At 37.9% G+C, this 27,173-nt stretch overlaps 1 pseudogene; it reads right to left on the reverse strand.

The window, feature by feature from the left end:
* Positions 1-6,940: 6,940 nt before the first annotated feature.
* Positions 6,941-25,766, reverse strand: LOC114633875 (annotated as a pseudogene).
* Positions 25,767-27,173: the final 1,407 nt, after the last annotated feature.

Here is a 27,173-nt window from a genome sequence, read left to right on the forward strand (position 1 = left end):
CGCTGTCTAGATATTCACTTAATTATATTCTAGAGGTTCTTGCCACCCATCTGGTGTCACATAGTCCCTAGATACATCTGAAAAAATCTGGCCTCAAGCTCTGCATCTGAGGTCTGAAAACTTTTGAGCAAGACATTTCTGAAAACATGTTTTGAAGATCATGTTTTCTATCTTCTGGCATCATGATTTCATTCATACCCATGGCATTTACTCCAGGGACAATCTTCTTCTGTGCAACTTGGCCAGATCATATGTCAACAGACATATGTATGAACACAATTGACAATCATGATAATGGATTTCATCAGAACTTTTGTAGTAAGACAAGAGTTGAGAAGGTCATAAAGGTCTCATGCATTCATACCTAGAGTTGAATCATGGGACATTATGTCTTCCATTGTCTAGTGTAGGAAAGGGCAGTCTCTCATGAAACATTGAGCTTGGAGTTGAGTGTGCTCTCTGCTATTCATATACTATTGTATGCTACTCATGTTTACAAAATCTCCTCAAACTTCCTGTGATTCCTGCTATTTGGAGAATCTGTCATCATACTAAATCCAATAATGTCTGGAATTATACATATTCAACACTCATTTTGCATAACATCAATACCTGTTCAGACATTCACTGAGTTATAATGCTGATCTCTCTCATGATCTTTAGTCCCTGGAAGTCAGTGCCTTTTGATGAAATATTTCTTCAAGTGAACTTGCTTACACGTTATTAAGATGATTGAGAAAATAATTCGTATATTTAACTCTTAAGAATAGAGAATTTCAGTGTCATTTATGAATTTTATGCTAGTATATACCTTATATTTTTTATTCACCTTCAGATGGTGGATTTTTTTATATGATGCTGTGTTGGATTACATTGCAACAATACAGGTTTAATATGCTAATTTATGTCTGATATGCTACTTTATGTAACTTGGATAGATTAAAATGAGTGACACAGGTAGAGTATTTGTAATTTTTTTGAACTGCTATATACTTCTATCCATAGTGACCACACTGAATTCTATTCCTACTAGAAATGAAGTGGAATTTAAACTCCATGTATCCATCATCACTGGATACATTTTCTGTATAGTTAGTTCTTCAGTGGGTTGTAATAGAATTTTGGTATAGAATTTATTATGCTTTATTATTTACTATGAAGTGTAATTTATTTTATATTTTGTTTTAATTATGTCTTGCCAGTCTAAATATATTTTAAATATTTCTGCATATTTTCTGACTGGGTGTATTTCAGGTCTGTATGCTTATGATCTATCCTTTTGTATTCTGGATGGTAATTCCTTGTCTGATGAATTGGGGACATATATTCTCTATTGTGGAGGATGAATCTTAGTCCAATGTGATGAATATTGAAATGCAATCCTGAACTGTGGCAGTCCTTTGGGTTGTCATTTGATGTGCATGAGCATTGGGCTGGCATCCATAAAATACTTACTATATCCAGCCTAAAGGTCAACCATCCAGGACTTTCAATAACATTGAGTTTGCTTTTGCCAAGATTTAGAAACGAGCTTCCATGTTGTTTCCTACAGACATACTCCTTGTTGCTTGGGACACAAGTAGTGTTAACTTGAACTTTCTCTTTTTGCCAAAAGTTCATGTTATAGATTTGACATGGGAAAGAATATACACCACACACCTCAAATGTCCTTTCTGATTATGAAGGGAATGCTTTGATTTCTCTTTTCCCTGTAGGTTGACAATCTTAACATATTCACTACAATACTTGATGAGTATTTAAAGTAAAATTTTGCTTCTATATTTAACAGATATTACTCCATAGTTCCCTTCTGGCTTGCTGTCTCTTTATTTCTTGATATCAGATATCTGATACCTTTCTGAGTTATGTGGAATATATAATAGTCTTAATACCCATTTTATTTCATAGAATGATATTATAATGTAGGGAAATGGCATGAGGTGACTGCTCCCAACCTGCTGAGAGTTGACTTAAGGATATTTGAGAATCTCAGCATACTGGGACAAAGAGAAAGTGTACTTTCTTTTCAGAGAATCTGAATATTCTGCCAAATAAGCTGCATGTCTGAAGAAGTGGCCTCATATTACTTTTCTCTGGAGAAAGATCTTTTGTTTTAATTAAACTAAACAACACTTTAAAAATTTTGACCACTGACAGATTTCTCAGTCTGCAAGGAGATTTATGTCACTTTGAACCCAGATAAACTACTGCTTAAGAAATAAAAAGTGTTGAGAATTAGTAGCTCTGAGAAATCTTGATTCTGCTTACCTATAAAAGAAGCTGTAGAATTCAGTAATGTATGCAGTTATTCACTTTACTCAGCATCCCATGTGTCCTAATCACTAGGACACTAACCAGGGACTCTAATGCACTGGATGTTGCCATTAGAAGTATTGGTGTTATATTTTCATTAAACGTTTGATATCATTCATTAGTGAAATTTTCTTGTCCTGTTTCTTTCCCATTAGTTAGATGGTCTTTATTTTTCCTTCAATCACTTAAACTTGGTTTGATACAGCACAGAAGCAAGATTTATTCAAAGCATTGAAGCAGTTATAAATATCCGACATCATCACTCCAAATGGATGAAAAGACTTCATCTTCCATGACTAAGATATATAATAGCAAAGATCTCATTGACTAACCACATCAATGGACTCAATTCCCCAATAAAAAGACATAGACTAACAGACTGGATAGTAAACAGGACTCAGCATTTTGCTGCACACGAGAAACGCAGCTTGGTGTCAAAGACAGACACTCCCTCAGAGTAAAAGGCTGGAAAAAATTGTTCAAGCAAATGGTCCTAAGAAACAAGCTGGAGAAGCCGTTATAATATAGAATAAAATCGACTTGCACTGAAAGTTATCGAAAAGGCTGAGAAAGAATACTTCATAAGCATCAAAGGAAAAAATCTACCAAGAAGAACTTTCGATTCTGAACATCTCTATTCTGAAAACGTGAGGTCTCCCACTTCCATCAAAGAAAATTTACTAAAGCTCAGAGCACACATCGCACCTCACACAGAAATAGTGGGAGACGTCAACACCCCACTCTCAGCAATGAGCAGATCGTGGAAACAGAAAATGACACAGACACGGTAAAACTAACAGAAGTTACGAACCAAACGGATTCAATATATATATTTTTTTTCAAGGAGGGGGAGGGGAGGAAGAAACAATCACGAATCCTTAATATCCCTGAACATTGATGGGTTCGATTCCCCAATGAAATGTTATATATATATTACATGTACATATATAGATATGTATATATGTTTATATGTGTGTACATATGTCTATATCATTTCAGCCTAAACAAAAAGAATAGACCTTCTCCTCAGCACTTCATGGTACCTTCTCCAAAACTGACCATATAATTGCTCACAAAACAGGCTTCAATGGATACAAGAAGATAGAAATGATCCCACGCATGCTATCAGATCACCACGGACTAAAGCTGGTCTCCAATAGCAACAAAACCAGAAAGCCCGTGTACACATGGAAGCTGAACTTTCATATTTAGGTTAACTAGTCCTAGATCAAAATTTCTATTTCCATTTTAACCAGTCCAAATTTCATATTCCGTGTTAACTAGTCCTAGATCCAAATTTCATATTCCATGTTAACTTGTCCTAAATCAAAATTTCCCATTCCATGTTAACTAGTCCTAGATCCAAATTTCATAGTCCATGTTAACTAGTCCTAGATCAAAATTTCATATTCCATGTGAACTTGTCCTACATCAAAATTTCCAATTCCATGTTAACTAGTCCTAGATCAAAATTTCATATTCCATGTGAACTTGTCCTACATCAAAATTTCCAATTCCATGTTAAGTAGTCCTAGATCAAAATTTCATATTCCATGTTAACCAGTCCTAGATCAAAAATGTCAATTCCATGTTAACTGGTCCTAGATCCAAATTTTATATTCAATGTTAACTAGTCCTAGACCCAAATTTCGTATTCCTTATGAACTAGTCCTAGATCAAAATTTCCAATTCCATTTTAACTCATCCTAGATCAAAATTTCATATTCCATGTTAACTCATCCTTGATCCAAATTTCATATTCCATGTGAACTAGTCCTAAATCAAAATTGCCAATTCCATTTTAACTAGTCCTAGATCCAAGTTTCATGTTCCATGTTAACTAGTCCTAGATCAAAATATCATATTCCATTTTAACTAGTCCTAGATCCCAGTTTTGTATTCCATGTTAACTCATCCTAAATCCAATTTTCATATTCCATGTTAACTCGTCCTAGATCAAAAATGCCAATTCCATGTGAAGTAGTCCTAAATCAAAATTGCCAATTCCATTTTAACTAGTCCTAGATCCAAGTTTCATGTTCCATGTTAACTAGTCCTAGATCAAAATATCATATTCCATGTTAACTAGTCCTAGATCCCAGTTTTGTATTCCATGTTAACTCGTCCTAAATCCAATTTTCATATTCCATGTTAACTCGTCCTAGATCAAAAATGCCAATTCCATGTTAACTAGTCCTAAATCAAAGTTGTTAATTCCATTTTAACTAGTCCTAGATCCAAGTTTCATATTCTATGTTAAAAAGTCCTAGATCAAAATTTCCAATTCCATGTTAACTAGTCCTAGATCAAAATTTCATATTCCATGTTAACTAGTCCTGGATTACAATTTCATATTCCATGTTAACTAGTCCTAGATCAAAAAATGCCAATTCCATGTTAACTAGTCCTAGATCAATATTGCCAAATCCATGTTAACTTGTCCTAGATCCAAATTTCATATTCCACGTTAACTATTCCTAGATCACAATTTCATATTCCATGTTTACTAGTCCTAGATCAAAATACCCAATTTTTATGTTAACTAGTCCTAGATCCAAATTTCATATTCCATGTTAACTAGTCCTAGATCAAAATTTCCAACTCCATGTTAACTAATCCTAGATCCCAGTTTTGTATTCCAATACAGACACCCACAGCCAAACAATGGATGGAACTCAGGAACACTTAGGGGAGAATAGGAGGAAGGACTGTGCGCCCTGAATGAGATATAACTCCACAGAAAGACCAACAGAGTCAACTAACCTGGAACATTGGGGCTCTCAGAGTCTGAACCATGAACCAAAAAACATGCACAGGATGGACCTAGGCCTCACTGTTCATACATAGCAGATTTGCTTGACTTTCAAGTGGGTCTTGAACAACTGGAACTGGTGCTATCCCACAACCTGTTACCTGTACATGAGATAGGTTCTACTAGCTGGGTTGCCTCGTCTGGCTTCAGTGGGAGAGGAAGAACCTACCTTGGCAGAATCTTGAAGACCTAGTTGGGCCCCCACCTGCTCAAAGGAAAAACATAGAAGAAATGGAGGGAGGATAGTAATGGGGGGGGGCATGAGAAGGATGTAAAGTAAGACAGTAAAAAATAAAATAAATTTTTACAAATAAATTTATGCAGATATTTGTGTTTTCTTTCCACAATTTCTTTATCATGAGATATAACAGCAATATAGAGAACATTGACGGTAATCATATTTAAGTACAGGATAACAAAAGAGGGTTTCTTGACAGAAATTATCACCTATTCTACATTTATAATGTGTTTGCAGTTGTCCATGTCTTCTTGTTTGTGCTTGGATACTACATGATTTGAAGCCGTGCAGGACTTATGAATGCTGAGAAATTCTCTGTAAATACATGTGATCATCATTCCTTTTGTGTTTTGGTGACACTGTTTGCTTGAAGTCTTCTAAAACTTTTTAATGATATAAGAGGCCATGTACATTTCAGAAGTGCAGGGAGGGTGACATAGGGTGTTTTGGCATCAGGAAATATAAACAAAAAACAATTAAATTACAATGTCAAAAATAAAATACCAAATAACACTAAAAAATAAAGCAACAAACAATACTTTGAGAGAAAAAAAGACACAGACTTTCAACACCTGATATTCAAAAATAATGTGTGTTTGTATGTGTGTTTGCATGTGTATATAATATTAAACTCAAGTAGGAGTTCATACTCATAATTTGAAAAATTTGTGACGAGACCCTTAATCTAGAGTGATCTGTATGTTCACTGACTTCACTGACCTTATTATGATAAAGGTCTTGTGTGGGACACTTCCACTAATGATTTTTCTCACTCAATGAAACACGTTCATTTCATAATGAAATTGTGTGTTTTCACATAAAGTTCCAGAGCCTTGCATTGCAATCTGAACCCCACTGTCCCTTTCATATACTGTTCCCTTCTTAGTATGTTATTTAATATTCTTAACGTCTTCATACTATAGTGTAAAGATATTCCAAAATCCAGTGCTTTTGTGATGGCCATCAAAAATATACAATACTGTCACTATGCTCTACACTTTACTAACATTCACTCTTGCTTCTCTTTTCAAATGAATGCCTTTTATTGCATCTGTAATCTATGATGTTCCAAATCCCAATGGAGGCAACTTATCATTTTGGTGATGTCTTAATTTCTGTTTCTGTGGCAAAACAACAGGGTCAAAAGGAACATGTCAGAAAAAATGTTATTTACTTATCGAATGCAAGCATTCAAAGCACATGGAATAATGCTGATTACTGGCTTCATGCCCATGATTTCATTCCCTTTTCTTATAACTCTAAGAACAACTTGCATAGAGGTGACAGTGTCCACAAGGTCTAGGATCATCTAATATTAATCACTAATTAAGAACATGGCTTACATACATGACGACAGGTCAAAATGATGTTAGCCATTCCTCAATTGATTCCCTGAACTTTATATGTTCAAATTTGTATGATAATGAAACAATTTTCCACCAAAACTTAGTATTACAGTGGACAATGCTGTCCCGCAATGTAAGTATAAATTTCTATATTACTTAAAAATTTTGTATGATTTAATACTACTTTTGTTAATACAGAGAAAAAATATGTTGAGCATCATATAACATTTTTTAAACTATTAAAGTTTCAGTAAAGTGATTTTTCAGTGAGTCTGGTCTAACTAAAATAACATAACACTTTGGGATAAAGATACACCCTAGCAACCCTGCACTAGAACCTAAGATAGAGAAGACCTCCACAGTTACCATGGCCTTTCCCATGGTGCTGTGGTAGACAGGGAGGAAGGTGATCCAGACAGTGCAGAACACCAGCATACTGAATGTTAGGAACCTGGCTTCACTGAATTTATCAGGAAGGTTCCTAGCCAAGAAAGCTAAAACAAAGCTCCCCAGAGTCAATGAGCCCAAGTATTCCAGGACAAAGTGGAAGGCAATGACAGAGCCTTTATTGCAAATAATGATGGTCTTCTCCTGTTCAGATTGTGTATTTCTTTCAATAAAGGGAGGAGATGTTACCAACCTGGTTCCACAGAAAACAAGTTGGATTAGAGTACAAATGGGAATTACCAAGTTAGGTGCCCCTTTTACCAACATCACTCTCATCCTATTTCCTGGAGAAGTGAGCTGGAAAGCCATGACCACAGTTATAGTTTTGGCCAACACTGTAGAAACAGTCCCAGTGAAAAATATTCCAAATGTGGTCTGCTGCAGGAGGCAGGTAACCTGATTGGGATGTCCAATGAAGAGCAATGAGCAGAGAAAGCACAAGATGAGAAAAATGAGGAGGATATAACTGAGAATGCAGTTATTGGCCTTCACAATGGGAGTATCCTTGTACTTCACAAAAGTGAAGAGTACTAGAACCGTGAGGGCAGAGAAGCTCAGGGCAATGCAACCTAGAGCCATCCCCAATGGATCTTCATAAGCCAGAAATGGCACAGCTCTTTGGAGGTAGTGAGTTTGCTGTAAGTTGGCATACTTATCATCTGGACACCTTACACCTTGCTCCATATCTGCTAGTGAACAACAAATCCTCATCAGATATCATGATTATGTTCTTACTAATTGTGTGTTTGTATTATTCAGAATATACTTCAAAAAGCATTTTAGTGTTGAACACCTATTCCATTCCTTATTGCAGTAGGGATCACTGTTTTAAGGCTGCTCTATATTAACCTATGCTTTGTAAAGCAACAAAACAATGTTATGGGAAATGGAGGAAGAAAAATAAAAATAGTTTGTTTTTCAGTGCATTGTGAATAATATAATGCATAATCACAGATTAGTTAGTTCCTCAAACTTAAACTCACTATTTACAGTTCTGTACAGTGTGCAGACATATCTCTTAATACCAGCTGATAAAATGCATTATGTACATTGTTGGCTTTGAGAGTTGTGGCCTTTGTTGGCAGTTTCACATAGTCACAAGAACATAAAATTCATCACGTAAATTTTGTTTGCATAAACCAATATTTCCATTATTGAAGCTATGTGCTTCATAGACCTATGCAGGTCCCCCTCACTGTGGTAAGATCTCTTTTTTCCCAACTGCACATTTCAAGCTAGATGACATGAAGAATATGGATATTCACACTCATGCACTCTTTTTTCTTTTATCTCAGCTGTGATTGTTGATAAGAACTATCACATTTCTTGAAATCTTCACTCTTGTACTAATTCTTTGACAGAAAATGCTTCATCCTTTAAGCCATCTGAGATCTTAAAATGTATTTTATTTAAGAATAATTGTCCCTGAGTATTTGGTCTTTGTCAAGACCCAGTTTGAAGATACGAAGGAAAGGCTATGGATTAATCATGTAGTCAAGTTACTTAAAAATTTCAATGAAGATGGAACACATGCATAGACTATTCTTAAAATTTTGTTTTAAAATTGGATACAGATGTTTGTCCCCATAAACTTTTCTGCAAACTGTAACACCAGAAACCATGATATTGTGAGAGAAATGAGTTCTTTGTAGAATATATTGCAGGTTATTTTCAGGGTTTAAAATGTTGATACCATTCAAATGATTACATTCTGAAACAGAGATTTTAGACCTTCACTTTCCATCTTTCCATCTAGGCCATTTCACAATTCCAGTTTGAAAAGAGAAGATATTTTAATTCATCAATTTTTTTCTGCATGCAAATATATATCTGTCTCATTGGAAACCTCATTTTCTGGACATAGGATACAATCAAAGCAGCAGTCTGCTGTATGTTTCTGATGAATTTTTCTGAACCCAGCAGCACATGTTATACTACACATGGAGGTGGGAACCTGAGGCAGTATACACATACATATACATAAGAATATATATACATATATACATATGTGGGTAATTATAAATATGGTATATACAAATCCATATATATGTATATGTTATTAACAGATACGGCTATACATATTTTTGTGCTAACAGGCATCTCTTACCTATTTTGGTCACTTTATTATTTTGTATAAAACTGCAATGCCCTGACAGTTATTCAATATTAACTAAATCAGGTCATATTATATGTATAACATTTGGGTTGTAGAGATTTAGAAAATTTCCTTCCTAAACTGATTCTGTTTAAAAAATTCATGTATAATCAGTTTCTCTCACATGATTTATAAATTAAAATAAAAGGATACTGAGTTGCGTGATGAGAGAAGTTAGGGAGGATCAAAGGAGTTGTTTGATGAATATGAACAAGGTATGTTATACAAGACTCTCATAAAATTAATAAAGTTATTCTAAGTTTAAAAGAAAATCTTGAATGTGGGGAAATGTTTCTATTAATCTGTGTATGCTTTACTTCATTAGGCTAGAAATATGTTCACAGGGAATCACAAAATTTCATGGTTTATATATAGTTACCAAAGTGTGTGTGTGTGTGTGTGTGTGTGTGTGTAATGTGTTTCTGTATTGTGGGGTGAATAGGCATGTGGATGCAACTTAACATGGAATCCAGAGGCCTTTGATCCATATCATCTAGTTTTATAGAAAGTTGTAATTTATCAAATTTTGATACTGATTAATGAGGATGGGGCTTTTGCAAGAGCAGTAACTGGTCTTAAACACAGAGCCATCACTTCATGCCTAATATTTTAAAATTTAGTTATACTGAAAAGAATGTAAATTGCGTTATACTCACCAAAGTTCCTCCTGTGGCCCACTCCATGTCTTAAAATACATGAAGTTGTTGGCTCTGGGGGAAACAAGGAAAATAGCTTCTTATTTTCACTTTTAATCCAAGGCCTTGTGGAAAATTCCAAATGTTGAAAATATCATAATCTGCACACTGATTTTCTCTATGATTCATGTTCACCAGTTCTCCAACAGGGTTAGTAAATACCATGGTCTTTAGCAAGGAAGCCACCTAAATGAGATGCTTCATTAGATGATCACATATGCATATCAATTAAGGCAATGCAAAATTGAAAATGTTCCCTAATTTTTCTAATGGCTTCAAGAATAAACAGCTGTAATAAAGTTATACCATGTAGTATAATATACCCCATTAGTAATTAAAAACTCACATACTTCTTTTACTTTTTTTTTTTTTGATTTTTTAAAATTTTTTTCTCAAATCATAATTAATTCACACAGGGGTATAAACACAAAAAGGCAGGACGTGGGGAAGGGAATGACACTGGAGTGTGGGTGTTCAGGGGGAATACAGATATCTTCAGAACTGGGTATCGGCTGGGTGAAAGTTCAGGGGACAAGTCACCATGACTCTGCCTATGACTCGCTTGTCTCCATCTAAGCTGGTATTAACTGCCAAGGCTACCTATTTACAAGGTCGATGACCACTCAGGCTTATAAATTTCCACAAAAGCTCCCCGTTGACATTAGCTTATAGCCATCTGTTTCAATGTTCTTCCACTGAGACCCAAGACTCGGTGTTAGTATACATGTATGACAGGCCCACTGCTGATTTTAGGCCTATGGCTGATTTTAGGCCTACAGTGTGTAAGCAGGGCTGCCCCTGACATCTCCTCCCTTCTCTAAGTATAGAAGGGCTGTGGCAATTCTAAACTTGCAAAGGCAGGGATAGAGGCCTGACCTCCAGTATTTGAAGGGGACCTTGTACTGGCTCCAGTCCCCCTGTCGTTGTCCAGTGAGGCATGAGAGCCATACCCGTCCCAATGTCTTTTTCCTGGAGAGGGATACTTTTGACATCAACCCCTATGCAGTCAGGCTTGTCCCTCAGGGAATCCAGATAGATATTTTTATCTTTTATTAATATTCCCTTGCAGTGCTTAGTCTCGCAGCCTAAGCAAGAATTCAGATCACCTGTCAGAGGAGGTTCTGGGTGGCCCCTCTCTGCATGGTCTTGGGACAGAAGTCCCCCCTTTTTAGGTTGGATGGAGATGGGTTTTGGAAACACCCTGTATAAAGTAACCACCTCATCTTGAGTCTCGTGGTCCTCGAATAGCTAACTTATGATAATGTATCTGAGTAGGTTTTGCTACCAAATTATTTATCTGTTGTATCACAGAGTTAGTCCGCCTATTTGAGGCCCATGGACCAGCAGAAATAAGCAAAAAGAACCCAAATAATGGTCCCAAGATGGAAGTAAATAGGGTTGATAACCTTGGAGAGTCTGCAAATCAATTCTTGTACCAGCATTCATCTGTCTCTTTCTCTCTCTGATTTTTCTTAGGCTTCACTACCTATTTCATGCTCTCTTTAACGCTCCTTGTCTTGTCTATGTAAAGGCAACCTTCTTCTTTGAGGATTGTACACAGTCAAGAGCTGTATACAGTCTTTTCTATTGTACTAGAGTAAATCAAGTCCAATAAGGATCTTTGAGATTTTAGGAGGACTCTTCAGATGGAGAAACGAGGGACTTCTTCAGATTAGTGATGTCAATCTCTAGCTGTTTGATGTTCTTGTCAGTGGCCCTTCAAAGGTCTGAGTAGTATAAGTTCGGAGGCCAGTATCTGGATTAGAACTTCTAACCTCAGACATCACGGGTATTCATTTTTACCTGGAAAGGAAAAAGAAGGGGATTCTCAGGGAGATTTCACTTCCCTGGATGTAAATTGTTATTCATCGTATTTATGGTTGGGCCTGGCTTTGTGGGGGTATCTATTTTTTTCATTAATCTTTTTGGTAGCCAGTTAGCTGTGCCTTCTGTGGTATCGGACAGGCATATCAGTCCTCGGCCCCATAAGGGAACTGGGTCTGGGCCATTCCCTTTAAGGGTAAGAGGGTCCTTCCCCATATCTGTGGCAAAGTTTTGTTGGTCTTGGTGGTGCCAGAGGCAGTCAGCAGCAGATTTGCCATGAGCTTTCAGCTTTAGAGAGATAAAAGTGAACAAGGCATGATGGAGAGTATTTCAGGGGGACTCCTTCTGAGGGGGTGCCGTTCTCCCTCTTTTGTTTTTAAAGCCAATTTTTCAGAGTTCTTGTAAAATCAGGGCAGAAGTGCCAACAGTCACTCCTTCCACACTCAGAGAGTCATGAAGACCCGATTTAAGGATATATAAATCTATATTAATAATCTTTTGTCAAAGGACTGTTATAGCACCGCGGACAACTAATCAGACTATATAATATATCGATTAGTAATAGCTTCTTCTACTTTTTGTGAGATTACCTCTCTTTTGTCAATTAATTGTTGAGGAAAATTAGGGTTTACCTCTCTCTTGAGAATATTGAACAGAGACTTAAATTTTTTTATGGAGAGCTTAAAATAGGATCTTAGCCAATTAGCAACTCCTAGAAACTTTTGAAATTAATTTAAAATAAGTAAACTCTCTCCTTCTCTCTCTCTTTTTTTTTAGACCCTTTATCTGTGTGGGTTTTTTATTGGATATTATACGAATTTACTTTTCAATGTTATCTCCTCTCCCATTCTCCCCCAAAACCCCTTATCCCATACCCCCTCCTTCTAATTTTTGTGAGGGTGTGCTCCAAACATCCTCCCAGTCCCATCTCCCTGCTCTCGAATTCCCACACAGTAGGAGATCCAAACTTTCGGGGACCATGGCCCTCCACTTTCACTGAAGTCTAACAAGGTCACCCTCAATTCCCTATACAGGTGCATGAGTCTCTCCCTTTGTGCTCTCTGGCTGGCAGTTTAGACTTTGGGAGCTCTGGTTGAAACTTTTGATACTCCTTCTAGAAAGGACCAAAGCATCCACACTTTGGTCTTCCTTCTTCTATGTGAGTTTTATGTGGTCTATACGTAGTTTCTTAGAAATTGTGAGCTTTTGGGCTAATATCCACTTATCAGTGAGTGCATACCATGTATGTTCTTTTGAGATTGGGTCACTTCACTCAAGATGATATTTTCCAGCTCCATCCATTTGCCTAGGAATTTGTAGTACTCCATTGTATAAATGTACCACATTTTCTGCATCCATTCTTCTGTTGAAGGGCATCTGGGTTCTTTCCAACTTCTGGCTATTATAAATAAGGCTGCTATGAACATGGTGGAGCATGTGTCCCTGTTGTATGTTGAAACGTCTTTTGGGTATATGCCCAGGAGTGGTATAGCTGGGTTCTCGGGTAACACTATGTTCAATTTTCTGAGATACCGCCAGACTGCCTTCCATAGTGGTTGTACCAGTTTACAATCCCACCAACAGTGGAGGAGTGTTCCTCTTTCTCCACATCCTCGCCAACATGTGCTGTCATCTGTGTTTTTGATCTTAGCCATTCTGACTGGTGTGAGGTGGAATCTCAGTGTTGTTTTCATTTGCATTTCCCTGATGACTAGGGATGCTGAACACTTCTTTAGGTGCTTCTCAACCATTCGAGCTTCCTCAGTTGAGAATTCTTTGTTCAGCTCTGTGCTCCATTTTTTAATAGGGTTCTTTGATTGTCTAGAGTCTAATTTCTTCAGTTCTTTGTATACCTTAGATATTAGCCCTTTATCAGATGTAGGGTTGGTGAAGACCTTTTCCCAATCTGTTGGTTACCGCTTTTTCCTATTGACTGTGTCCTTTGCTTTACAGAAGCTTTGCAGTTTTATGAGGTCCCATTTGTCAATTCTTGGTCTTAGAGCACAGGCCATTGGTGTTCTGTTCAGGAACTTTTCTCCTGTGCCTATGTGTTTCAGGCTTTTCCCCAGTTTCTCTTCTATTAGTTCCAGTGTGGCTGGTTTTAGGTGGAGGGCCTTGATCCACTTGGAGTTGAGCTTTGCACAAGGAGATAAGTATGGATCAATTTGTATTTTTCTACATGCTGACCTCCAGTTGGACCAGCACCATTTGTTGAAAATGCTGTCTTTTTTCCACTTGATGGTTTTAGCTCCTTTGTCAAAGATCAAGTGACCATAGGTATGGGGGTTCATTTCTGGGTCTTCTATTCTATTCCATTGATCCTCCTGCCTGTCTCTGTTCCAATACCATGCAGTTTTTATCACTATTGCTTTGTAGTACAGCTTGAAGTCGGGGATGGTTATTCCTCCAGAAGTTCTTTTAATGCTGAGAGTAGTTTTCGCAATCCTGGGTTTTTTGTTATTCCAAATAAATTTTAAGATTGCTCTTTCTATCTCTGTGAAGAATTGAGTGGGAATTTTGATGGGGATTGCATTAAATCTGTAGATGGCTTTTGGCAAAATAGCCATTTTTACTATATTAATCCTTCCAATCCATGAGCATGGGAGATCTTTCCATCTTCTGAGACCTGCTTCGATTTCTTTCTTCAGGGGCATGAAGTTCTTGTCATACAGGTCTTTTACGTGCTCCACTAGGTTCACACCAAGGTATTTTATATTATCTGTGACTATTGTGAAGGGTGTCATTTCCATAATTTCTTTCTCAGTCAGTTTATCTTTTGAGTAGTGGAAGGATACTGATTTGCTTGAGTTAATTTTATATCCAGCCACTTTGCTAAAGTTGTTTATCAGGTTTAGGAGTTCTCTGGTGGAAGTTTGGGGGTCACTTAAGTATACTATCATATCATCTGCAAATAGTGAGACTTTGACTTCTTCCTTTCCAATTTGTATCCCTTTCACCTCCTTGTGTTGCCTAATTGCTCTGGCTAGGACTTCCAATATTATATTAAATAAGCAGGGGGAGAGTGGGCAGCCTTGCCTAGTCCCTGATTTTAGTGGGATTGCTTCAAGTTTCTCTCCATTTAGTATGATGCTGGCTACTGGTTTGCTGTATATTGCTTTTACTATGTTTAGGTACGGACCTTGAATTCCTGACCTTTCCAAGACTTTTATCATAAAGGGATGTTGAATTTTGTCAAATGCTTTCTCAGCATCTAGTAAGATGATCATGTGGTTTTTTTCTTTGAGTTTGTTTATATAATGGATTACATTGATGGATTTCCGAATATTGAACCAACCCTGCATTCCTGGGATAAAGCCTACTTGATCGTGATGGATAATTGTTTTGATGTGTTCTTGGATTCGGTTCGCTAGAATTTTATTGAGTAATTTTGCATCAATGTTCATAAGAAAGATAGGTCTGAAGTTCTCTTTCTTTGTTGGGTCTTTGTGTGGTTTAGGTATGAGCGTAATTGTGGCTTCGTAGAATGAATTGGGTAGTGTACCTTCTGTTTCTATTTTGTGGAATAGTTTGAAAAGAATTGGAATTAGGTCTTCCTTGAAGGTCTGAGAGAATTCTGCACTAAAACCGTCTGGACTTTTCTTTGTAGGGAGACTTTTAATGACTGCTTCTATTTCTTTTGGGGTTATGGGACTATTTAGATGGTTTATCTGGTCCTGATTTAACATTGGTAACTGGTATTTGTCTAGAAAATCGTCCATTTCATCCAAATTTTCCAATTTTGTTGAGTATAGGCTTTTGTAGTAGGATCTGATGATTTTTTGAATTTCCTCAGTTTCTGTTATGTCACCCTTTTCAGTTCTGATTTTATTAATTTGGATACTGTCTCTCTGCCCTCTGATTAGTCTAGCTAAGGATTTATCTATCTTGTTGATTTTCTCAAAGAACCAGCTCCTGGTTTTATTGATTCTTTGGATAGTTCTTTTTGTTTCTATTTGGTTGATTTCAGCCCTGAGTTTGATTATTTCCTGCCGTCTACTCCTCTTGGGTGTATTAGCTTCTTTTTGTTCTAGGTCTTTCAGGTGCATTGTCAAGCTGCTAGTGTATGCTCCCTCCAGTTTCTTTTTGTAGGCACTTAGAGCTATGAATTTTCCTCTTAGCACTGCTTTCATTGTATCCCATAGATTTTGGTATGATGTGTCATCATTTTCATTAAATTATAAAAAGTTTTTAATTTCTTTCTTTATTTCTTCCCTTACCTGATTATCAAGGAGTAGGGTGTTGTTCAGTTTCCATGTGACTGTGGGCTTTCCATTGTCTTTGTCATTTTTGAAGACCAGCCTTAGACCATGGTGATCTGATAGGATGCAGGGAATTATTTCAATTTTTTATGTCTGTTGAGGCCTGTCTTGTGCCCAATTATATGGTCTATTTTGGAGAAGGTACCATGAAGTGATGAGAAAAAGGTATATTCTTTTGCTTTAGGGTGAAATGTTCTATAGATATCTGTTAGGTCCATTTGGTTCATAACTTCTGTTAGTTTCACTGTATCTCTGCTTAGTTTCTGTTTCCATGATCTGTCCATTGCTGAGAGTGGGGTGTTGAAGTCTCCCACTATTATTGTGTGAGGTGCAATGTGTGTTTTGAGCCTTAGTAAGGTTTCTTTTATAAAAGTCGATGCTCTTGTATTTGGCGCATAGAGATTCAGAATTGAGAGTTCATGTTGGTTGACTTTTCCTTTGACAAGTATGAAATGCCCTTCCTTCTCCTTTTTGATAGCTTTAGGTTGAAAGTCGATTTTATTCGATATTAGAATGGCTACTCCCGCTTGTTTCTTATGGCCATTTGCTTGAAAAATTGTTTTCCAACCTTTTACTCTAAGGTACTGTCTGTCTTTGTCACTGAGGTGGGTTTCCTGTAAGCAGCAAAAAGCTGGGTCCTGTTTACATATCCAGTCTGTTAGCCTATGCCTTTTTATTGGAGAATTGAGTCCATTGATGTTAAGAGATACTAAGGAGAGGGTGTTGTTGCTTCCTGTCATTTTTGCTAATAGTGGAGTCATCGTTTGTGTGGTTATCTTCTTTTGGGTTTGATGGAAACCTTATTTAATCCTTATTTTCTTGCTCTTTCTAGGGTATGATTGCCCTCCTTGTATTGGAGCTTTCCTGCTATTATCCTTTGTAGAGCTGGATTTGTGGGAAGAGACTGTGTAAATTCAGTTTTGTCATGGAATATCTTAGTTTCTCCATCTATGGTAATTGAGAGTTTTGCTGGGTAAAGTAGCTTGGGCTGGCATTTATGTTCTCTTAGGGTCTGTACGATATTTGTCCAGGATCTTCTGGCTTTTATAGTATCTGGTGAGAATTCAGGTGTAATTCTGATAGGTTTGCCTTTATATGTTACTTGGCCTTTTTCCTTTACTGCTTTTAAAATTCTTTCTTTGTTTTGTGCATTTTGTGTCTTGATTATTATGTGACTGGAGGTATTTCTTTTTTGATCTAGTCTGTTTGGTGTTCTGTAGGCTTCTTGTGTGATTATGGGCATCTCATTCCTTAGGTTAGGGAAATTTTCCTCAATAATTTTGTTGAAGATATTTACTGGCCCTTTAAGTTGGGAATCTTCACTCTCATCTATACCTATTATCCTTAGGTTTGGTCTTCTCATTGCGTCCTGGATTTTCCTGGATATTTTGTGTTAAGAACTTTTTGCATTTTGCATTTTCTTTGACAGTTGTGTCAATATTTTCTAAGGTATCTTCTGCACCTGAGATTCTTTTTTCTATCTGTTGTATTCTGTTGTTGATGCTTGTGTCTATGACTCCTGATTTCTTTCTTAGATTTTCTATCTCCAGGGTAATCTCCCTTTGTGATTTCTTTATTGTTTCTACTTCCATTTTTATGTACTGGATGGTTTTGTTCAATTCCTTCATCTGTTTGTTTGTGTTTTCTTGTAATTCTTTAAAGGATTTTTGTGTTTCTTTAAGGACTTCATCCTGTTTACCTGTGTTATCCTCAAGTTTTATGAAAGTGTTATTTATTTCCTTCTTATAGTCCTCTAGCATCATCATTAGAAGTGATTTTAGATCTGGTTCTTGTTTTCCTGGTGATATAGGGAGTTCAGGACTTTCTAATGTGGGAGAACTAGGTTCTGATGATGGCAAGTACCTTGGGTTGCTGGTGCTTGTGTTCTTGCGCTTGCCTTTTGCCATCTGGATCACTTTTGTGCTATCTGTGCTGTCTCTGACTGGGACCTGTCTTTCCTATTATCTAGATTGTGTCAGAGCTGTTTAGGATGGGTTTTGCTGCTAGGGTTAGAGCTAAGGCCCAAGATCTGCTCTGTGCTCAGGTGGAAACTGGAGGGGGCCCAGGCCCCGGGCCAGGAGTGAATTCCTGGGTCTCAGTGGGTCCCGGGTGCTCCCTGTTTGGGGGCAAGTATTGCCACCTCCTAGCCTAAGATACCGCTTGAGTTGGAGCTACTGAGAGCCCCCACTTTCTCTGGGTTCTGTGAGATTGAGTGCAGAACTAACTCCCGGGATCTGCCTCATGCTTGGGCCCAGACCGGAAGGAACCCGCGCTCCGGGCCAGGAGTGAATTTCTGTATCCCAGTGGGTCCCGGTTACTCCCTGTTTGGGGGCAAGTATTGCCACCTCCTAGCCTAAGATACTGCTTGGCAGAGAGGTCCTGAGAGCCCTGCTTCCTCTGGATTCTGTGAGATTGGGTGCTGAGCTGCCTCCCGGGATCTGCGAGTGCTCGGGCCCAGACCAGATGGAGTCCCTGCTCTGGGCCAGGAGCGAATTCCTGGGTCCCAGTGGGTCCCAGTTGCTCCCTGTTTGGGGCAAGTGCTGCTTTTTCCTTACCTAGGATGCTGCCTGAGTGAAAGCTTCTGGGAGTCCCTCTTTCTCTCGGTTTTCTGGTGTTGGGTACGGAGCTGCCGCCTATGACCTGCTTTATGCTCGGGCCCAGACTGGAAGTCCCCATATACTTCATATTAATATTTCATAATGAAATGTGGCAGAAAAATTTTTACCAAATAAAAAATAGCATGAGGTGTGTGTATATGTGAGTTCTTATGTTTGTGTGCATGCAAGTTTGTCAAGAATAATTTTTGAATATGAAGTTATGTATGTGAAAATGAATGGAAAGTCTGAATAGCTGGAAGTTGCATATGCAAAGAGTGGTATTGGGTCATTCATGTACAAACAGTATACAGATATGAAACAAACAAATAATAAAATGTGCAGTCTTCACCATTTATGTTTTTATAAATAATTGTTACTTTAAATGAATGACAATCACAGCACATGTATCAATTCTTAAGGAAGTTGTTCTTGAGGAAAATATTCTAGTTTAGTCATCACTTAAGACTTTTTTGATAAAACTCTTAGTTCTTATTTTTGAGTACTGAACTCATTGGTAAAATATTGAGACATACACTTCTGGGCTGCACCTCTGCCAAGGCATATCAGCACGTGTACCCCTCTGAACACCCCACAGTCTGCCAGTCTCCCAGGAGATCTGCTGCAAACACGGCTACAGGAAAGACACCAGCCCAATGACTGAAGCAGCTGAGATGTACAAGGTGCCCAGAATTCCTAGATACCCTGCCTCCATTCGAAAGCCATCTCCCTTCTACTTGGCACCTTCACCTAGGCAGATTGGCATCTCTGCCCCTCTCAACACTGCATAGTCTGCAGGCCTTCCAGGAGGTCTGCTGCAGCCAGGGCCACAGGTCTCAGAGAAGATCTGCTACAACCCAGGAACAAAAAATGGTAGGCTGCAGACAGAGACACCCAGGCCAGTTTATATCAGAGAGAAACAGATGGCAGGAGGCAAGCACAAAATCAAAAGCAATAGATGTCAATAGACATTAGCACCATCAGAACCCGAGACTCACACCACAGCAAGCCCTAGATAACTCAACATGCCTGAAAAGCATGATACAGATTTAAAATCCTCTCTCATGAGGATAATAGAAACCTGAAAGATGAATATAAATAATTCACTTAAAGAAATAAAAGAAAACACACATAAACAGATAGAAGCCCTTAAACAGGAAACAAATAAATCCCTTAAAGAAATACAAGAAAACACATTCAAACAGGTAAAAGAATAAAACAAAGTAGTCCAAGGTATAAAAATAAAAGAAGAAACCATAAGGAAATTACAAAGTGAGGCAATCTTGGATATGAAAAAATATAAAAGAGGTCAGGAGCTACAGATGTAAGTATCACCAACAGAATACAAGAGATAGAAAAGCAAATCTCAGGCATAGAAGATACTATAGAAGATATTGATACAATAGTCAAAGGAAATATAGAACAGTCCAAGGATGGAGCAGGAGGGGAATAAAATCTGGTGTAAAAAGTAAATAAATAAATAAATAAATAAATACATAAAAGATTTAAAAAAGAAAACAGCAAACATCAAGGAAATTCAAGACCCAATGAAAAGACCAACTCTATGAATAATAGGACTAGAAGAAAGCAAAGATTCCCAGCCCAGACGATTCTAAAACATCTTCAAAAAACTCAAGAAAACTTCCCCAACCTAAACAGGTGGTCATAAATATACAAGAAGCATACAGAATACCAATTGGATTGGACCAGATAAGAAAATCCTCCTGTCACATAATAATCAAAATATCAAATGCACAGAACAAAGAAAGATTATTAGAAGCTGTAAGGGGAAAAGGTCAAGTAACATATAAAGGCAAACCTATCAGAATTACATCAGACTTCTCAAAAGAGATTATAAAAGTCAGAAGATCATGGACATATATCATACAGACCCTAAGAGAATACAAATGCCAGCCCAGGCTATTATACCTAGCAAAACTCTCAATTACCATAGATAGAGAAAACAAGATAGTCCATGACAAAAACAAATTTAAATAATATCTTTCCACAAATCTAGCCCTACAAAGGATAATAGAGGAAAAACTCCAACACAAGGAGGAAACTACACCCCAGAAAAAGCAAGAAAGACATATCTTTTTAACAAACCGAAAAGAAGATAGCCATACAATCATAATTCCACCTCTAACAACAAAAATAAAGAAAGCAACAGTCACTGGTCCTTAATATTTCTTAACATCAAGGGACTCAATTCCCCAATAAAAAGAGAGAGATTAACAGGCTAAACATCTTGCAACAAACTCAAAAGGAAAGAATCACACACAAACACAGACACACATAGACACACACACACACACACACACACACACACACTACCACCTCCAATAACAAACATAACAGGAACTTACAATCATTTGTCTTTACTATCTGTCAATATCAATATACTCAATGACCCAATAAAAAGGACATATACTGAAAGACTGGAAGTGCAAGCAACATCCAGCAATTTGCTGCATGCAAGAAACACACCTCAAAGACAAAGACAGACACTATCTCAGAGTAAAAGGCTGGTAAAAAGTTTTCCAAGCAAATGGTCTGCCCCCAAAAAGCAGGAGTTGCCATGTTAATATCCAATAAAATAAACTTCCAACAAAAAGTCATTTAATGAGATGGGAAGGACACTTTATATTCATCAAAGGAAAACTCCACCAAGATCAAGTTTCAATCCTGAATACCTAAGCCCCAAATGCAAGGGCACCCCATTTATAAAAGAAACATTGTTAAAGCACAAAATACACCTTAATCCTTACACAATAATAGGGGGAGACTTCAAGACCCCACTGTCACCAATGGACAGGTCATTGAAAAAGAAATTAGACAGAGACACAGTGAAACTAATATAAATTTTGAATTAAATAGACTTAGCAAGATATATGCAGAATATTTCACATTAAAACAAAAGAATATACCTTCTCCTCAGTACCTCATGGAACATTCTCCAAAATTGATGTTATAAGCCAATACAAAACAATTCTCAACAGATATAAAAAAAATAGAAATAATCCCATACATCCTATCAGATCACCACAAACTAAGGCTAGACTTCAAAAAAAGAATAACAGAAAGCTCACATACTCATGTAAACAGAACAACTATCTACTCTACTTAATGATAACTTGTTCAGGGAAGAAATAAAGAGATTAAAGACTTTCTAGAAGTCAATAATAATGAAGACACAACATACCCAAAAGTATGGGAAACAATGAAAGCAACGCTAATAGGAAATTTATAGCACTGAATGCTCTCATAAAGAAATTGGAAAGAAACTACGCTAGCAACTTAACAGCACACCTAAAAACCCTAGGGAAACAAACAAACACACCCAAGAGGAATAGACAGCAGGAAGTAATCAAACTCGGTAGAAATCAACCAATTAGAAACAGAGAGAAGTAAAAAAAAAAAATCAACAAAACCAAAGCTGGTTCATTTGAGAAAATCAGGAAGATAAATACACCCTTAGCCAAACTAACTAAAGGACACAGAGACAGTATACAAGTTGACAAAATCAGAAATAAAATAAGGAAGACATAAGAACAGAAACTGAGGAAATTAAAAAAAATCATCAGCTCTTACTACAAAAACTTTTATTCAACAGAACTGGAAAATCTAGATGAAATGAATGAATATCTAGTCAGATACCACATACCAAAGTTAAATCAAGAATAGGTAAACTACTTAATTAGTTACATTATGCTTAAGGAAATAGAAACTGTCAGTAAAACCTCCCAATCAAAACAACACCATACCAGATGGCTTTGTGGCAGAATTCTACCAGACCATCAAAGGAGAGCTATTACAATCATTCCTCAAACTATTCCATAAAAGATAAACAGAAGGAAAGCTATGTAACTCATTCTGTGAAGCCACAGTTATTCTAATACCTAAACTACACACAGACCCAACCAAGAAAGAATATTAGACAAATTCCATGAGTGAATATTGATGCAAAAATATTCAATAATTTCCTAGCAAACCAAATTCAAGAACACATCAAAAATGTCATTTGCCAAGTATGCCCTTCCCCCAGCCTTGAGCAGGCCTAAGAGATGAGACCTTGTTTACCACAATAGACCAAACAATAGGACTCTGGAGGTATGGCCTGGGCATTTCCTGCCCTCGGCAGAGGCAGTGCTTGCTTTGGCCTTGGCACCTTTCTGGCTGCCTGTAGCCTGGTACACGAGCTGAGAAGAACAGACTGCCTGCTGAGCTTGCTTTGAGACATCTCCACCCGCAATTACCTATGGATTCCTCTCACCTCCAGCTGGATGGTTTCCACTCACCCCTAGCGCTCACCCCCAGCCAGCTGAAGCAAGAAGGAACTCTGGGGGTGGGGGTGGGTTATCCCCTTTAAATTGAAAGCTGAACATTAAAGCATTGAGCCTCGATCAGAAACCTTTGTCCTGGCTTCATCTCTTCCCGCCCTCCTGTCCCTTCCCAGCCTCTCTTTCAGGTGAACCTGGTCGACTGTGGCCGACGGCCCTCAACAGCCAAGATCAGCTACGCTTCATCCCAAGGATGCAGGGAAGGTTCAATATATGAAAATCTATTAACATCATATGCTGTGTAAACAAACTGAAAGAAAAAAATAACATGATCACCAAGTTAGATGCTCTAAAAGCATTTGACAAAACACAACACCCCTTCATGTTAAAAGTATTGAAGAGATCAGGAATTCAAGGCCCATACCTAAACATAATAAAAGCAATATACACCAAACCAACAGCCAATATCAAATTAAATGAACAGAAACTTGAATAAAATCCTACTAAAATCAGGGACAAGACAAAGCTGGACACACTTTTCATATCTATTCTATATAGTACTTAATGTTCTTGCTAGAACATAAGGTAACAAAAGGAGATCAAGTGGATACAAATTGGAAAAGAAGAAGTCAAGGTTTCACTATTTGCAGATGAAGTGATAATATACATAAGTGACCCTAAAAAATTCTAAAAGAGTACTTCTATATCAGCAAAGTGGCTGGATATACAATTAACTCAAAGACATCAGTAGCCTTCCTTTATACAAATGATATATAGCCTGAGAAAGAAAACAGGAAAATATTGTGACAATAGTCACAAATAATATAAGACATCTTAGTGCAACTCTAACCAAACAAATGAAAGAAATGTATGACAAGAACTTCAAGTCTCTCAAGAAAGAAATCAGAGAAGAACTCAGGGATGAAAGGATCTCCCATGCCCATGGATTAGTAGGATTAACATAGTAAAATTGACCATACTACCAAAAGCAACCTACAGATTCAAAGCAAGCAGAGGCAGGGAGGGACATGGGAGGAACATGGGTGGGAGAGGAAAGAGGGAGAGGAAGAGGTAAACAGGATCTGGCATTGGAGTAGAGAACAGGGCCAGCAGAATGAATTGAAATATGCATCCTCAGGGAGTGGTCAGTGGTGGTGGTGGGGAAACCTCTAGAAAGTAACAAAGACCTGGGAGGTGAATGACTCTCAGGACTCAGTGGGAGGGACCTCAGATGAAATGCACAACAATGGGCAGAGTGAACTCAAAGTGTATACGTCCAGTAGAAAGACAGGGTCTCAAGTGAAAGAATGGCTTTGCCAACCCACAGTCAAAATTCTGACCCAGAAGTATTCCTGTCTAAAAGAACTGCAAGTACAAATGAAGGAAAGGTGGTCCAGTGACTGGCCCAACTTGGGATCTATCTCAAAGTGAGGCTCCAAAGCCTGACACTATTAATAATTCTATGATGTGTTTCAGACAGGAGCCTAGCATGGCTGTCCTCTAAGAGGACCTACCAGCAGCTTACTGAGACAGACACAGATACTTACACTCAATCACTGGACCAAGGTCAGGGACCCCTACTGTTGAATTAGGGGAAGGATGGAAGAAGCTGAAGAGGAGGATGGCCCCATAAGAAGAACAGCCATCTCAACTAACCCAGATCCCTGGGCACTCCCAGACACTAAGCCACCAATCAGGCAGCATCCAACTGGGCTAAGGCTCCTGATATGTATCCCAGAAGATTGCCTAATGTGGCCTCAGATGGAGAAGATCTGCTTAACCTGAAGAGACTTAAGGCCAAAGGGAAGAGGGAGGTCTGGTGAGGGAGGAGCTTCTTTAAGAAAGAGGAGGAAGGAGGAATGGGATGAGGAAGTAGGGGGTTCAAGGATTGGGGGGGCAATGGCTGGATTGAAAATAAAATAATTTAAAAAATTAAACAAAAATTTAAAAAGAAATAAAAAAATTTGACACGTTTTTATAAAACTCATCGATATTCATACAAAAAATTCATTAAATGTTGTCCATATGTGTATGTGTGTATGTATGTGTGTGTGTTGTGTATGTGTGTACATATATGTATACATGTAAAAAGTTCTTTAGAGAGTTTTGTAGTGTAGAAAGCTTTATTCTGAGAGAATAACTACTAACAAATGAATGTGAGTTTCTCAGTGGACATTAAGTAAGAAACTTCACCTGATAACAGTCATTGAACACTCCTTTAAGTCTTGGCATTTTCTGAGACTCTACTTGTTGAAGAATGAGATCATGGTAGATATGGGCCACAGCATACACAGCATTATACAAATTGTAACCTTCTTCACTCAGGGCCATGTCAAACCAGCTCCACAGACCCAGACTCCGGTGGGAGCGGGGAAGGAGGGCACAGGCCACCTGAAGTCTACACTGCCTCCTCCTGCCACACTAGAGGGCTGAGGTGGCATCCTGCCACTGAGACCTCTGCTGGCCAGGGCCAGGCCCAAGAAGTTTGCCAGGCCCTCTCATAGAATATATGAAATTTCCTAAACAGAATTCAAGAAACTAACCTCCAAAAAACCCAATCAAAAAATAGGATATAGAGTTAAACAAAGAATTCACAACAGAGGAATCTTGAATGGCCAAGATTCACTTAAAGGAATGTTCAAAGTCCTTAGTCCATCTGATTATTTTTTATAGATTTCTCCTTTTCTTATACATACCTTATCTTCTTGAGATCATTTGAACCTCTATCCTTAATGCCACAAAGTTTATCTGAGTTAATTAATCCAGTGGTCATTGGATCAGGAAGGTTCATGTATCTCCTCATAATTGTAAATTCAAGCCAAAGTCTAGCAGTGAACGATTTCTACAAAGGACCATGTACGATTTTATGGCATCTGTGGTTATGTTATCTAGATCCACTCCCGTGGAACTAAAGGAGACCTAAAAGTCTTTTGTCTTCATCCACAGCCTCACAACCACCTCAATTCCTCATTACTGAGACACACTTCTATTTCATTTATTATAGAGTAATTAGCTCTAAGTAAATGGGGATGTATACTCGCCAGAAAGATAGATTGAAAGTGAAACAGAAGAGACAACAGATCAGTTTCAGGCCAACAGCAGTCATAAGCACATGTGGGGATCAATGGCCTGGTAATGTTCCAGGGGCAGGAACTGTGTCACATCTCCACTTACACAGCCATGCCTAACCCAGCACCTAACCGAGTACCTGTAGTTGTTGAGTTCTTGGAGCCCAAGGGAAAAACAACTAATGCTATTTCTCTAAATCAGACCAATTCTTGGTGCCTTTCCTCATATCCATAAATAAACACAGTTTCTTTGACTCACAATACAGATTTTTTTTAAGATTTGTGCAATTGCAAAAAGCCTCAATTTGTCAACATGTAAAGAAATTAACTGTGGAGTGTCCAACCCCATGTAATGTGTATACAACATGACCCTTCCAACTATGGCTAAGGGAACACCATGTAAAGGGCCTGCAAGACGGTGAGATCTGTAGGACTAGGGTTTATGATGAGAGATATTGTCTTCTAAAGAGTAATAGAGCTGCACATATGATATCTTAACAAGTGGGTCCCCTAACAAGAAAGCTCTCTTACCAGATGTATTTAGGAGAAATATGATTAGACTTTGTAATGTCATGGAGTTTGATTATTAGACCCTGTCATAAAACAAGGATAAATGCTATCTATGTGGTCCTAGATTTTACCTGGCACTTATTAGCATGTATTTCTTTTAAGTGAATACAAATATTTTCAAAGGTTTTCTTTCGAGAGATGGAGAGGTGGTTTTGTTGTTTTTTTTTCCGTTAATTAATTAACATAAATATTTATTTGCTCATTTACATCCCATTTATGGCCTCCTCTTGATCCTCCTCTCACACAACCCCTCCCCCACCCTCTCTCATTTCAGCTCTGAAAGTATGGAGGATATTTCCATACTTTCCCTCCAACCTAGAACATCAAGACTCTTCAAAGCTAGGTGCATCCTAATCGACTGAGGCCAGAGAAGACAACCCAGCTAGGGGATGTTGCAAGGGTTGCAGCATTAGGAAGATTAAAAACCACTGTTTTCAGGCATTAAACACACAGCTACTATCATCCAAATACAGGCACAACACAGCCATTACATCTATAGCTCAGGAAGCATCATTGAGGATGTGGTGGAAAGAGTATAAATTCATCTGCTGTAAAACATTCTCCCCTAGAAA

This window comes from Grammomys surdaster, unplaced genomic scaffold (genome assembly GCF_004785775.1).
Source record: "Grammomys surdaster isolate TR1022 unplaced genomic scaffold, NIH_TR_1.0 769, whole genome shotgun sequence".
NCBI classification, from domain to species: domain Eukaryota; kingdom Metazoa; phylum Chordata; class Mammalia; order Rodentia; family Muridae; genus Grammomys; species Grammomys surdaster.